Source organism: Canis aureus, chromosome 8, assembly GCF_053574225.1.
Source record: "Canis aureus isolate CA01 chromosome 8, VMU_Caureus_v.1.0, whole genome shotgun sequence".
Lineage (NCBI taxonomy): Eukaryota > Metazoa > Chordata > Mammalia > Carnivora > Canidae > Canis > Canis aureus.
Window position 1 is genome coordinate 51,153,054 of NC_135618.1, and position 16,177 is coordinate 51,169,230.

At 43.1% G+C, this 16,177-nt stretch overlaps 1 long non-coding RNA gene across 2 annotated transcripts in view; it reads right to left on the reverse strand.

The window, feature by feature from the left end:
- The window catches only part of LOC144319052 (uncharacterized), a 431,793-nt gene that overhangs the window by 89,573 nt on the left and 326,043 nt on the right, over positions 1-16,177 (reverse strand). For both annotated transcript variants that reach the window (XR_013384970.1, XR_013384969.1), the window contains 2 exons: positions 10,617-10,715; positions 3,174-3,264 (listed from right to left, as the gene is read on the reverse strand). This is a non-coding gene — a long non-coding RNA (uncharacterized LOC144319052). The remainder of the gene's footprint in view (positions 1-3,173; positions 3,265-10,616; positions 10,716-16,177) is intronic.

The following is a 16,177-nucleotide window of genomic DNA, read 5'->3' on the forward strand; positions in this document are numbered from 1 at the left end:
GGGAGGAACGTCATGGGAAGACAGAGGCAGATATTGGAATGATGTGTCTGTAAGCCAAGGAATTCCAAGGACTGCCAGCGACACCAGAAGCTGGGAGAAAGGCATGGAACAGATTCTCCCCTGGGGCCACCGAGGGAGCACAGCTATGCTGATAGGACTTCTGGCCCCCAAGAGCAGTGAGGGAATACTCAGTTTATGCCCCGGGAAACCTGATAGAGAAGGCCAAGGGGAAGAGCAAGAGGAGCAGAAGAGCTGGAGGTTTATCAGCTACCCTTAGGGAAGATTCCTGGAAGCTGCGTAGTTAGATGTGGTCACAGCTCCCTGCACGGACCTCTTTATTCTACCATTCCCTGTGCCCAACTCAATCTCTTACAATGGGGGTGGGGTGAGGAGGGAAGAACACTGATCTTTCTAAAAATGGAGATAAATGGCACCAACTATGGTGTTCCTTCTGCAACTTAAGAAAAAAATCATTTGTTTGCAAGATTTATCGAGATGGAGACGGGTAGTTCTAAATCACTATGTTTAAAAGTGATATACTAGTCTACTGTGAGAATTTACCGCCACTTACATTCTGAATAGGATAACATTTTTTTCACTTTTTTTTTTCCTCTTACAAACATCGCTGCAGTAAATGCTGTACTATCTCCTTGAGCATATACAGGAGAATTTCCCTAAAGCATATACTTAGACGTGGAAGGTTTAAGGGATGGCATCTATACATTTTCAGTTTTTAAAGATATTTCTAAGTGGTTTCCCCCAAGTGGTTATGTCAGTGTAAGCCCTCTGCACATCCCATTTTACTACCGACATTTTATTTTACTGTACTTTTTAATCTTTTCCAAAATTATAGGTGAAATCATAAAATGTACCCATTTTAAGCGTACAGTTAAATAAATCTTGACAAATGCATCATCCCACCCGTGTCAATACTGCCACAATCAAGGCTCAGAATTATTTCGATCACATAAAGTAATCCCTTCATGCACAGTCCGAAGCCAATAGATTTGAAAAATGTAGATGAAATCCAAATATTTCTTTATAAACAACTTAGCAAAAATGACATGAGAAACATCAGAAAACCTGAACACTCCTTTAGCTAATAAAGAAACTGTATCTACAGTTATAATCCATCCCTCCCTGTATGTTGGTAAATTGAACACTAATAAAAAATTATTTTATTAAAAAAAAATTTAAAAAAAATCCATCCCTCCTACACACACACACACTCTCTCTCTCTCTCTCCCAACCCAAACGACTTTACTAGTGAATTCTTTTGAGTGAAGGAGAGAAAAAACAACAACAACAACAAAAAAAAAAACACCAAATTAACAAAATTCTTAAATTTAGAACAATCTCATTCAAAATCCCAGCGGGAAGGGACTACAGGATTCTAAAATGCATATGGAAATGCAAAGGATCAAGAGAGCAATGATAATCTTAAATAAGAACGAAGTTGGAGGAAAGCTGTTGGGGGTGTTAGGAATGTTCTATGCCTGGATCAGGCGCTGTTCTCATGGGAGTAATCACTTTATACAAATTCAATGAGCTGTTCTCTTGAGGTTTATGCACGTTGCTTTATGTTAATACAAATGTTTACAAAACAAAACAGCCTCCCCTACAAAACCTTCTACTTGCCAGGAGCAAAGGTTTCCTGGAAAGTCCTCATTATTTGTACCAGGCCCTCTGGTGGGATATATTTCAACTAATTAAAAACATGAGCGCAGGGCAGCCCGGGTGGCTCAGAGGTTTAGTGCTGCCTTCAGCCCAGGGCCTGATCCTGGAGACCTGGGATCCAGTCCCATGTCGGCTCCCTGCATGGAGCCTGCTTCCCCCTCTGCCTGTGTCCCTGCCTCTCTCTCTCTCTCTCTCCCCCGTCTCTGTGTTTCTCATGAATAAATAAATAAAATCTAAAAAAAAAAAAACAAAAACAAAAACAAACGTGAGCACAGGAATCAACTCACCTTCAAACCTGGCTCCATTGCCTGGATTGATAAAATGACCTTAGAAAATGGATTGGCAGCGTCCAGCAGCGAACGTGTGTTCGCTAGGACCTTGCCCCTAAGCTGCTAAGCATACACTTATCATAAGTGAGATATACAGTCAAAAATTTGAAAAGTTCTGGGGCAGCCCGGGTGGCTCAGCAGTTTAGCACCGCCTTCGGCCCAGGGCCTGATCCTGGAGACCCGGGATCGGATCGAGTCCCGAGTCCCGCATCGGGCTCCCTGCAGGGAGCCTGCTTCTCCCTCTGCCTGTGTCTCTGCCTCTCTCTCTCTCTCTCTCTCTCTCTCTGTCTCTCATGAATAAATAAATAAAATTAAAACAAAAAACTCTTTTAAAAAAATGTGAAGTTCTAAGGACCGATCACCTTTGGGCAAGGTGCTTCCTTTACCTCTTTGAGTTTCAATTTCCAAATCCGTAAAATGGACATCCTGTCGCCCACAGCTACCTCGCAGGATGATGTCTAGGCAGGGAAAGCAATCAGGACTAGCATCCAACGTACAGTACAAGCTCAATAAATGACAGCTGATGTTTTCATCCGACTTTCAATGTCACACACCATCACACAGCCCTCACGGGGTATAAAATACCGCCCCTGCAGCGCTGCACTTCTCCCCACCCCAGTGTCTACACTGCATTTACCAAGTGAGACAGCCAGGGTGGGCAAGGTCATTGTGTTTGAGAAATCTCAGCCTAGGTCTGCACAAAAGTCCCCAGTGGACTAAATGGGGAGGGAGGGCTGCTGCAGAGCACCACCCCCCACCCCCCGAAATGGGAGCTCCCTCTCCTCTCCCTTGTCTGAGACCACAGGACCCTGCCCAGTTCAGCAAAGGCCTCAGCTCACACCCCCTGCTCACTCCTCCCCGCCAGAGTCGCCGGCGGTCAGGCCCTGCCTCTGCGGAGTTCGCTCCATCTGGAATCCTCTGGGGAAACAGACATGGATCATGTACACCGCAGACTTAGCCTTTATATTTCATTGTGTGTCTGTTGAGGCGGCGGTGAACCAGATGTGGTTTTCGGCAGACATGACTTCAAAAGCCGTGAACACACTTATCAGTAAACTGCAGAACACGAGGCAGCCGGCAACAGTCAAGGTCACTGACAAGTGACATGGCAAATAAAGGGAGATTAAAAGCCATGCCTTGTCTGACATGGGCCCATTTGATACTTACCAATGGCAGGATACGGAACATTGCTTACTCTTGATGGGAAGTCATTGAACATAGTGTAATTTCTTGGAAAGTGAGTCCCTGTCATTTTTCTCTAGGGAGAAAAAGAAGGAAAAGAAACAAAATAAACTACAGGTAGCTCTCTGCTGATGCTCTAGATGCTTGCATTTCTGTATTACTAACCTTTATTAAGAGTTTGCTGTTGGGGGCAACTGGGTGGCTCGGTGGTTGAGATTTTCTGTCTTTGGCCCAGAGCCTGATCCTGGAGACCGAGGATCCAGTCCCGCATCAGGCTCCCTACAGGGAGCCTGTTTCTCCCTCTGCCTGTGTCTCTGCCTCTCTCTGTGTGTCTCTCATGAATAAATACATAAAATCTAAAAAAAAAAAAAAAAAAAAAAAAGTTTGCCATTGGCCAGATTTTCTAAGCGTTCCCCTCTTTGATCCCGAGTCCAACCATACTTAACCTCATTTTAATAATTATTCTCTCCTTCCAGGAGGGGAAACTGAGACTCAGGAGATTTATGGTAACCTTCCCAAGACAGTCAGTGACCAGCCAAGACTGGAACACGGAGATTATGTTCTAACGCTTACGCATGATGACAGAGATTTACTCTGGGTGAAGGAGAGAGTGTATTAGGAGGACATCCAGATGGCTTGGCTTTCTGGCGATACGAACAATTGGCATGCACACTAGATCCTACCTATTTTTTGGACACCATCCTTCTCTGCTCTCGAGAAACGTGCACTCTAAAGAATTGCTAGAAATGGTCATTTGCATGCTGCGGCGGCAGAACCAACATCCCTTGATTCTGCATCTCTGTAGCATAAGGAGGATTTCCATAAATCAAGCTTTCTTCTATCCCAAATAACACTCATGTATGCCAAGGAAATGCACTATTTGAAAAAGCCTATTCATGAGGCATACTTTTGCTTTTCACCCACCAATCTATTATTAAGCGTACATTAAAAAACACACACACACACACACACACACACAGAGTTTGTAAGTCAGGTTTAAACCACAGGACAAGGGCACCTGGGTGGCTCAGTGGTTGAGCCTCTGTCTTCCGCTCGGGGCGTGATCCCGGAGTCCCGGGATCAAGTCCCATATCGGGCTCCCCACAGGGAGCCTGCTTCTCCCTCTGCCTGTATCTCTGCCTCTCTCTGTGCATCTCTCATGAATAAATAAATAAAATCTTTAGAAAAATAATTTTTTAAAAACCCACAGGACACATCCACTAAAAATAAACCAAATTAAAAGAATATTATTCTCCAAATACCTAGTGTCCTAAGTTTGTCCAGGCAGATGTAGGCTAGAGTCACCCCATCCTTTGAGTTTTAAATATATTTGGCCTACGCTGCCATCCCAAGTCCTGTGAGTCTAACAACCTCCAAAGATTTTTGTGGAATCATCAGGGTTTCTGTTCCTCTTGATCACGTCTGCCTGCAAGTTCCCACATTTCCCCTCCCCTGTTACTCTCCTGGTCATTCACATTCTCTATCTCAAGGCTGTTCTCTTCTCTCTGTACTGTGTGGACCCAAGTAGTCACAGCTTCCTTTTCTGGTGTTCCTTAATATGTCTGTCATTATCAACACTTAGAGGTGGCCAAGAGGGGTTCTAACACAGCAATACCAATACCTCAAAATTTGCCATTAGATATCTCAAGTCCACTTGACCCCTAACTCAACCTCTGCCTCACACTTCCAGAAATGGTAGAAGAAGCTCTGTTCCAGCCACTGTGGCCCCTCATGGTCCCTCAGTCATGTCAAATTCATTCTTACCCCAGGGCCTTTGCACTTGTCAGATGACTATCCCTCAAATAGCTTCAGGATTGTTCTGTCCCTTCCATCACATCTGTGCACAAGGTCACCATATTGGAGACACCTTCTCTGACCATTCCTTATAAACCCACCTTGGTCTTGCTTTCCTCCTTTGTCTCTGCAGCTCTCATCAACACCTGCCATACTGAATATTTTTCTGTTCACGTTTTTTTTTTTTTTAATCTGTCTCCACTGCCAGAACTCATGTCTTGTGGGATCCCTGGGTGGCGCAGCGGTTTGGCGCCTGCCTTTGGCCCAGGGCGCGATCCTGGAGACCCGGGATCGAATCCCACGTCGGGCTCCCGGTGCATGGAGCCTGCTTCTCCCTCTGCCTGTGTCTCTGCGCCTCTCTCTCTCTCTCTGTGGCTATCATAAATAAATAAAAAATTTAAAAAAAATATTAAAAAAAAATAAAGTAACACATGGAATGTTTACAAAAATGGACTGTAAGTTAGGTTCATAAGACACATCTTATAAAAAAAAAAAAAAAAAAAAAAAGAACTCATGTCTTGTAAGGGTGGTGATCTCACCTATTGTGTTCTTTCCTGCAACACCAGGACCTAGAATGGAGTGCATAGTGGGGGATTAATGCAATGTGTTGATAGAGTAAAAGAATCAGCAAAGACATTTTCCATTTAATTAAAGTGCTCTTTTTCAGGAGCAGTGTCAACATGATCACCCCAAAGTATAATTAAGTAATTAGGGTGATATTTTGCCACTACAGAAAAAGCACCACATGGACAATGTTATACTGGAGGAGAACTCATGATCTGGGCTAGAATCCAAAGATTTCTATGAAAAAAAAAAAAAGGTAAAATATCTGATTAATAATTTTAGATTGGTTGGGTTGAAATGATTATATGTTAGATATTTGGGGATAAAGGAAATACATTATTAAGTTAATTTCACCGATTCACTTTATTAATTTTTTTTATGATTTATTTATTTATTTGAGAGAGAGAACAGGGGGAAGGAGCAGAGAGCGTGGAAGAGAGAGTCGCAAGCAGGCTCCATGTCCCCACGTGGAGCTCCATGTGAGGTCCAATCTCACGACCCTGGGTCATGACCTGAGCCAAAGCCAACGGTCAGTCGTTTAACTGACTGAGCAACCTAGGGGTCCCTCACTTTACTTTTTAATTCAGCTATTAGAAAATTTTAAATTACATATATGGGGGTGCCTGGGTGGCACAGTTGAACATCTGACTCTTGGTTTCATCTCAGCTGGTGATCTCAGGGTCATGAGATGGAACCTCATGACGGCTCTACACGGACTCTGCTTAGGCTTCTCTCTCCCTCTCCCTCTGCCCTTCCTGCTCATGCTCTGTCTCTAAATTTTAAAAATCTTTAAAAATAAATTACATATGTGACTTTCCCTTGGACAGCACTGTTCCAGATTCTCACTCTCCTCTTACACATGTGTGTACATGTATCTTATGTTTACTAAAAATAGGAGCACATTGCACATACTGTCTCATCCACCTGCTATTTTTACCTAGCAGTCTACCAAGAACATTTCTGCATGCCAGGAAATTAGATTCTCATCGTTATTTTTAATGGCTCCAGAGTATAACACTAAATAAGAACCTCAGAATTTATTTAACCTATAATAGAATTGTTCTAGGCTACTTCTTTTCCTTTTCTTTTCTTCCCTGTTTTCTCTTTTTCTCTTTTTTTACTGGTAGATCATGCCCTGTGACCAGTTGCATTACAAGAAACCATGTGTATGTGTTCTGTTACTTCCCTAGGATAAATTCCTAAAATATATTTTGGGTTCATGGGAACCAAGTAGGTGGCAAGCTCCTTGGACCAGTAACTTGATGAAGTGGGGATGCTATGTGGTGAAGCAACAGAGGGATTTCAAAAGCCTTTGACCAGTGGCTTCAAGGTTCAGAGCATGTAGCCCCAAATCACAAGAAACAGTGTAATGGGATGTTGGATATATAGGCCCTAGAGGCAGACAAGCCAGGTTGTGACCCCAGTTCTCTGTCACTTCTAACTCTGTGACTTCTAGCCAGTTTTGTAAACTTTCTGAGCCTTGGTTTCCATACTTAAGAAACAGGAGTATTAATTGTACCTCCTGTGTAAGATTACTCTTAGGATTGATTGAAATGCCATGTGTGATTGTCCAGCACAGTGCTCAGCTCTTGGCAAATCCTTTGGTAACATTTTTGAGATCTGGTTTGGATATGCCAATCAACACACACACACACACACACACGCATGCACACACGCACACACACAAATTTCTGCATTTTTATCATACTCTCCCCTCTCTCAACTACTTTTTTCAAATAGAGATCTATTTGCTAAAATAAATTGAAATGGGTAAAGAATATGAGGCACAATTTATACTAGATATATCTGCAATTACTAACTCTGAATTAAACATATCCCTTCATGAATAATGAAGCAGAAATAGGCCAAAGGAAAAATGAGATAAGATCTTAAATCCATGTATTTTTAATTGCTTCATTATCTAAAATTTGCTATGAATAGCAGTGGATACAGTTTGCTGTTTAAAGCACAAAAAGAAATAAGAATTTTCAGCCAAATCACAAAAGGCTATCAAAAATTAATTTTGTGTGCTGTGATCATTGAAAATGTAAGTGATTTTGAGGCAGAGTGACATTAAAAATACCATTTATATGCTAATAATAAATGTATTTTCTTCATTTTGATGCAAAATAAATTTTATTTTCATTTTAATGAACTGTAATGAATTATAAGCTTTCTCTTTTTATCTTTGGGTAAAAGTTTGGGACAGATAGCTTAAGGTTGGCAGATGACAGGCAAAAGGTCTGAGAGGGAATGAAAGTGGGTCAGGTCCTGCCACCTGGTACTGACCTCCTAAACTGCATGGGAACCTCTGGAGCTGACGTGGTTTTCTCTAGGTTTTTAGAAATTTCTAACAGATTTACCTCAGAGGTAGCAAACTATCCATTTTGGTGCCATATTAGGAAAAAGGTATCTTTTTTTTTTTTTTTTTTTTTAGGAAAAAGGTATCTATGAACTATATTGAATGGATCATCCTTTATTTCTTACATGGAGCAATATTCACATTCTTGAATTTGAAAGAAGAGCACAGTTATGTGACTCTTGGCATGCATATCACTCTCTGAAGGATATTTTTCAATAATATTTATTCTTTGCGGAAGCCTTACCCTTGCCTGGCACTTTGCTAAGTGTTTGATCTGTTCTTTGACCTAATCTTCATCATAGCCCTAAGCAGGTACGTCTTTTTTTTTTTTTTAAGGTTTTGTTTATTTATTTATTTATGAGAGACACACAGAGAGAGAGGCAGAGACACAGGCAGAGGGAGAAGCAGGCACCCCGTGGGGGGCCAGACGCAAAACTCAATCCCAGGACCCCGGGATCATGATCTGAGCTGAAGGCAGGTGCTCAACCACTAAACCACACAGGTGTCCCCTATAATCCTCGTCTTACAGGTGAGAAACTTAAAACCCAAAGGAGATAAGCAATGTCACAGATTGTCAGTTGTGAATTTGAACTCATATCTGTCTTTGAGTTAAGTGCCATACAGTTACTTTATGTATAGTGTTGACTCCTTTAAAAAGAAGAAATAGGACATTAATGTTTAACCCAAATAAAGGAATTGCGAATGGTAACATTTCAGGCATCAGTGAAAAAAATGCTGGGGGGAGGGGAGGGATGGGAAGAAGGACATGGGGGTGCCCTGAATTGTCACTGCCCATTCTGCCTCCAGGATGCAGGAACCTGCTGAGTACCTCACATGGGTCCTGACTACCATTAAAGACTGATTTGTTATTTTACTATATCTGAAAGGATGGAATGCTCGAGACTTCCACACATGCATGCGGGGCCATTGGCAGAAAATACCCAGAGCCCTACTCGGCTGAGAGGCCATTCATTTTTCATTGAGGGTCTGACATTATTCTCTGATATCTGACTTCTTTGAAGTGAGGAGCCAAGTTTCCAAATCCATTTCTGTGTTCCCCGCACCCCTTACTCTTAGATCTCGGATTGCCTTTGCTGACTTGGTTGTTGATGCTAATTCCCTTTAACCAGGGTCTCTTTAAGTGGGACTTTGTGAGTTATAGAGCAGTAATTCACCCCTTCAGATCTAGTGGACCCAAGGCCATAGGCCGGCTCCCATTAAATGGAAAGGTCTGAATTATTATCCTATAATTCACCTCTTGGAAGTGTCTTAATTCAATTACACTGTGTCCCTGAATGACTATTAAAAGAAATAGAGAAAGGGTTCTGGATCTTTTTTGTTACAATCCAAAGTAATTTGCAGTGCCAGAGAGTTCTTCCTCTCAAGTTGTTAGGAAATTAAACAGAAAGATGAAAGTAAAGAGCCTCTTATCACTGGCAATGTTACACTGTAGACAATCAGTCGAGTTTTAGCCAATGGAAACATGGCAGGGGTCACAGCAATCAAGTGTCTTTTCTGTGACCAAATAAACCCTTTTGATTTATATCTTCTCCCCCTTCCTTCCCATTTTTGAACTGTTCTCCTCATAAGTTTAAGACTGATGCTCTCTTCTGTTATAACCCACCCCTTAGGACAACATAAGACTTTGTATGATAAATGCAGATGACTAAGGCTTGGGGACCTCATTAGCTTCAACAGAAGCAAAGATAATCCAATGCTGGCAACAACCAAAGAATATCTGAGATTCCCTTGGGTCTTGGTTTGGGTTCTCCCAGAAGCAAACCCCGAGACAAGGACTTATACAAGCCTCGTTGAAATGAGAGGGAAAAGTAGTGAGATTGGGGAGGGAAAGATGCTAGTTCTCAGCGTATCAGGTGGGATGCTCCTACAGGCAACCAGAGGCTCAGTCTTGCTGGGGAACCCTAGAGAATGGTGTGGAACAGAGCAGTAGGGAGTGGCAGAATTTACCCAGCTTCCCTCAGGCACAGGTGGAGAGCTGCTCAGGAAAATGATAAATTGGCCAACTTTGTCCCTGCTTTCCTCATGCACTTCGGGAGTCTAGGATTTGACCATCCAATTGCCTGTGTTCCACTTCACCTCCATGGATATGGTCAATAACTATAAAATGCCTTTCTAAAGCTCAGAAATACTCATCCTCAGCTCCAAGCCACATCTATTGGTCAATAAAGAGCACAGATAAAAGCTTGCAGGTTCCCAGGCTCAAATCCTATCATGTGATCATGAGCAGTTACTACTGTAAGACTCAGGGTTTTTTGTTTATTTGGTTTTTTAAGATGTTGTTTATTTATTCATGAGAGACACAGAGAAAGAGAGGCAGAGACATAGGCAGAGGGAGAAGCAGGCTCCCTGAGGGGAGCCGGATGTGGGACTTGATCCTGGAGACCTGGGATCACGCTCTGAGCCAAAGGCAGATGCTCAATCCCTGAACTCAAACCCTTGGGTATCCCCAAGACTCAGGTTTCTCATCTGCAAAATGGAGGCAGTCTTTCCCAAGGTGCTGTAGGAAACCGCCCTTACCTTAGTAGGATGCCTAGTACACAAATGGCCACTATGATCCAAGGAGATTAATGGGGCTTCGCTTTGGGGGTACATAGGAAAACCATTTCTCCAAATTGGGCAGGTCTTTAATTCACTACCCCTCCTTCTTAACCTGGTCTGTTTCTAACTTTCTGGATCAATTTACTCACATATGCAGAAAACAGATGGCTCCCAAGAATCTAAGTAGAGATCGTCCTCTGGTGACGCACAAACCACCTGCAGGCAACATATATGGTTTTGGCGACATCCTGCAAAGAATATTAAAATGAATGAACGTATTTAAAATTTCCGATATCTATCAAAATGTCAAAAGGTCTTGCCACGCTGGGTCCGACTGCCATTCTGCAGCATTGGCTGGCTGTGAGGGACAGATGCTTCCAGCCTGGGTGACCCCCCCCCACTCACCCCCAGGGGCTCCCAGTTCCCACCACTCCCTATTTTAACAGCCTGCTTTATGCCTTCCCATTACCTGCCTGGCCTCTGTAAGGCATTTTTGAGTTTAAAACTTCGGTTCCAGCTCTTCCGACCAAAAGCAGTCGCTCTAGACATACTCCCGCGTAACAACAAAAGTCTATCCAAAGTGATTTATCTTTTTTACTTCATTTTAATGAAGAAAAAGGCTATTGAAATGTGAATCATATAATCAGCTATGGATAGAGTATGCAGAAGGATGGATCTTGCTGCTGCTTAGGACCTACTAATGGAATGGTTCAGGTTTAGAATAGGAAACTGTGCTTCACCAGCAAGAATTAGAGAACCAGACTGGGCAGTCGTGGCACTAAACAAGCCAACAGGCACAAAGCTACGCTCCTGGAGTGTGCAGCCCACAGAGATGCGATAAGGCCGGGCCCGCGCTGTAGACTAATAGCCTTGTAATTGGCTGATCTCCATCTGCCTCTTGTGAACAGGACATCTTTTGTACCTGGGGTGGTTGCAGAGATGGAAATGAGGGGCTCTGGGTGGTGACTACTTAATAGGGAGGAGTGCTGGGCACGTGGTGGAGAATCGCTTCCTCTGAAGCATAAATAGGGCAACGGGTCGGCCTTGTGAGGTCTTGGGGGAAGAGGGCCATCCCGGGGCCTCCGGCCCATCTGCTCACTTTAAGAAATTTGCTGACCTCATCAACAGATTCCATCCACATGGGCATGTTCTGTTTCACACAGGATTTCCCAACCTCCCTTGCCGACATTTGGGGCTGGGTCATGCTTTGTCGCTGGGGGCTGTCCTGCACCTAGGAGAATCTTGGCGGCACCTGTGGCTCTGTCTCCACCTGTGTGCTACCCACCAGGAGCAGCCCCTCCCCGATGTGCAACCACAAGTACCTCCAGACACCGCCAATGTCCTCTGGGAGGCAAAATCGCCCCCAGCAGTGAACCACTGGTGTTAGCCTGTGCAGCATTTAGCAATTTTTGCAAATTAGTGGACTCTCTTTTAAAATTAAGGAATCGCACTTTAAATCTTAATTTCTGGGGACACCTGGGTGTCTTAGCGGTTGAGATTTTCTGTCTTTGGCTCAGGGTGTGATTCCGGGGTCCTGGGATAAAGTCCCATATTGGGTGCCCTGCAAGGAGCCTGCTTCTCCCTCTGCCTATGTCTCTGCCTTTCTCTGTCTCTCATGAATAAATAAATAAAAATCTTTTTAAAAAAGAAAAGTTCAGATGAGTTAGCCATATAGAGTCTAGTCCCTTCCCTCTACATCTGAGCCTCTGTTACCCCTCTAATTCCACCTTCTGTACTTCTGCCCCCCACCAAGTCCTCCTGTCTGCTCACTCTCCTCCAGTCACACAAGTTCTTTTCCAGATGTGCTCCTACCTCAGGGCCTTTGTACCTGCTGTTCCTGCCACCTAAAAAGTTTTTCCCCCAGATGTGAGGAAAGTGCTCTTCACTTCCTTCAGGTCTTCACCCAAGCATCACCATCTTGGTAGGGGTCTTCTGTGGTCACTCCACCTACAATTTCATTACCTCTCCTTCCCAAATTCCCTACCCACCCCTATCCCATTTTCTTTTTTTTATTTTTTTTAAATATTTTTATTTATTTATTCATGAGAGACACAGAGAGGGAGACAGAGACACAGGCAGAAGAAAAAGCAGGCTCCATGCAGGGAGCCCGATGTGGGACTCGATCCCGGGACTCCAGGATCATGCCCTCAGCCAAAGGCAGATGCTCAACCGCTAAGCCACCCAAGCATCCCTTTATTTTTTTTCATTAGCATTTATCTAACAGGATATAAAACATCCATCTTTACTTAAAATCTTGATAGTTTGTTCATCATAGATATTTTTGCATTCATTTTGTTTTTTTAAGATTTTATTTATTTGAGAAAGAGAGAGAGCATGAATGGGGGAGGGGCAGAGGGCGAGAGGGAGGGGCAGAGGGGGAAGAAGAGGGAGAAACAGACTCTGGGCTGAACAGGAGCCTGACTTGGGGCTCAATCCCAGGACCCTGAGACCCTGACCTGAGCCAAAGTCAGCTGCTTAACCAACTGAGCCACCAGGGGCCTCTGCATATTTATTTTTATCACCGAGTTTTTGCCATCCTCCCTTAACTTTTGCAAAATACATGCTTAATTTGTCTCATCCTAGTCCTAGCACCTTACATATGTTGACTTATTAATCTTGCTTATTGTGTGTCTACCTCCAGCACAACGTAAGTTCCATGAGGACAAGGCTTTTTATCTACTTTGTGTACTGCATGGGATTTGCGCCTGGTATATAGTATGTGTGTGATACATAATTAACGAATGAATGAATTCCTGCCAGGCAATACTTACCTAGAGCTGAGATTCACTACCCCAGTTTTATTCCTAAATCCATTCATTCATTCATTCATTCATTCATTCATTCATTTTGCAAACATACAGGACACCTACTAAATGCCAGGCATTGTGCTGGGTCCCAGAAAGGAAGAGGTGAATGAGTTCCTTCTGTCCTAAAGCTTAGGGTCTGATGGGGGCCAATTACAATATAGAGAAATAAGTGCTGTGATAGAAACAGAAAGGTTAGAACTTTAAAATATGAATTGGAGGGGGAGTTACAAATCATCACAGTGGAAGTAGACAGCACAGAAGGTTTCCATCAGCAGTGTACATACTTCGCAAAACCAAAACTTTCCTCAAAGATCCAGAGACACAGTCCATATTTCCCATATGTATTCCACAAATATGTACCGCGTATCCAGTAGCTGCAAATCACTCTTGTAAACCCGAAGAATACCACGGCAAGAAAGTCAGAGGCAAACATAAAATAATAAATTCCAAAATTTCTATTTAACTATTATAAGTGGTCTGAAGAAGATGTAAGGAGTATCAAAAGAGCTGGAAAGTGGAGCCCATCTTAGACTAGAATTAGTGAAGCTTCACTGAAGAGATAACATTTGAGCCCTACAAAAAGGAGCTGACAAAACAAAAAATGCAAAGGAGCGAGGCTGTTCCAGGTAGAGAATACAGTAAGTGCAAAGGCCCTGAGGTGAGAAGGAACTAACAGCAAGTCAATGGCACTGAATTGCAGACTGCAAGGTCAGAGTGGAATGTGGTGGAGAAGGACAGGTAGGCAAAGGGTAAGGCACACAGGATGCTGTGAGCATGTTAAGCACCCTGCACTTTATCCATGCGGACTGAGAAGGGAAATTATCTACCCTCAGCTTGGACACTGAGAACCAAAACTACATCCTGCTGTCTACTTGAACATGAATTTGTGCTACTCCTCTACTTTATTAGCATGGCTCCTCCCCTACCCCCAAGTCTCCGGCCCAGGGAAACAATCTGATATTCACTATAAGAACATAAGAAATACTCTTCAACTCTTTGTACCGCTACCAAAGGAAATTTGCCAATGGAAAAATACCAAGTTTATACTCTAAATATTTCTAATCCCTTGCCTCAAAATCCACACCTTAGTGTATCTACCAACCCCGAGCTATTGATTATCCTCACCTAATCCTAACCAGGCCCCCACTTTGAAAGACCTAGTCTTTAACTTCTAAGTCTTCTGACCTTCCTTCCCCTCATCTGAGATCCTGCCATTACATGAGGGGTGCTTCCTTACCACCAGAAGTAATCAACTCATCTTTGTCTTAACAAGAGGTGGGTTGCATTAGTGATATTAGGGAAGAGCTTCAGACAGGAGCCGTGGAGGGAATGTGAAGGGAAGTGACTAACAGGTGTATTGAGTCTGCCATAGAGTGAAGTCCAGAGAACATCTAAAAAGAGAACGCTACTTGGAAATGGCATCTGGTCTTTCTTGGCCACCTTTATGCTATCTAAACAATCAGAAAAGAGCAGACAATGCCAGTGGGGGAGAAAGAAAACAAAAACCAGACAGGAGGCCTTGGTCAAGGGGAAGGAAATCCAGGAACAATGCCACCACACGCACTGCCATGCTTCTCTGCAGCAGAATCCAGGCTCTGAATCCTTTAAAGATGGTTTTCCTTTTTTAAAGATGTTTTTAAGTTGCTTTTTTAACCTATACACTGGAAATTTCACAGGTATCGTTTTGTCTTTAATCAAGTGAGATTGCACTATAATTTTGTTTAGTCATTAAAATGTTCTATAGCAAATCTTGTCAACAAGAGCCATTTAAAGGATTTTAATCAGTCTTCGTCAATCTTGAACAAGGTAGCAGTACAATATTTGCAACAAGACAAGTGGGATGTGAGATGCCCAAGACAAGCAGCCTGAGCATCCCGAATCCATTGCTGAGAGCTGTTTCTGCTCCACTTGCTTTTTTTGCTGTTCAGAGTTGCCAGTTTTCACATCCATCACCATGTCCAACTTAGCTTATACATAATAAAAGTCAGTCCAAAAGGTCTTAAGGCGTACATGTATGTGTATAGGTGGGGACAGGAAGGCAGAAGCCATGAATGGGTGGTATTACCCACAAGGCAGGCAGTTACTCCCAATGGATTTAGTTTTAAAAACAAGAATCATCCCTTATGTGTCTTTGTCTCACAGAAGATGCTATAATCCATGCAAAGCCTCTAAGGATTAGGGACCCTTGAGCAGAAGGGAAAGCCCAGAATGTGCTGCTGGAAGTGGAACATCTTATAAGGCATCTCTCAGATTAAATGTCCAGCCCAGCCCTCTCTCCTGAATTTTATGATTTCAGGCATCCATTCACATCTGTATCTGCTGGGATTCTTTTGGCAGCAATAACAGAAATCCCAACGCAGACTGTCCTACATGATATTTTATTTTTAAAATAAATTTATTTTTTTATTGGTGTTCAATTTACCAACATACAGAATAACACCCAGTGCTCATCCCGTCAAGTGTCCCCCTCAGTGCCCGTCACCCATTCACCCCCACCCCCCGACCTCCTCCCCTTCCACCACCCCTAGTTCGTTTCCCAGAGTTAGGAGTCTTTATGTTCTGTCTCCCTTTCTGATATTTCCCACACATTTCTTCTCCTTTCCCTTCTATTCCCTTTCACTATTATTTATATTTCCCAAATGGATGAGACCATAGAATGTTTGTCCTTCTCCGATTGACTTATTTCACTCAGCATAATACCCTCCAGTTCCATCCATGTTGAAGCAAATGGTGGGTATTTGTCGTTTCTAATGGCTGAGTAATATTCCATTGTATACATAGACCACATCTTCTTTATCCATTCATCTTTCGATGGACACCGAGGCTCGTTCCACAGTTTGGCTATTGTGGACATTGCTGCTAGAAACATCGGGGTGCAGGTGTCCCGGCGTTTCATTGCATCT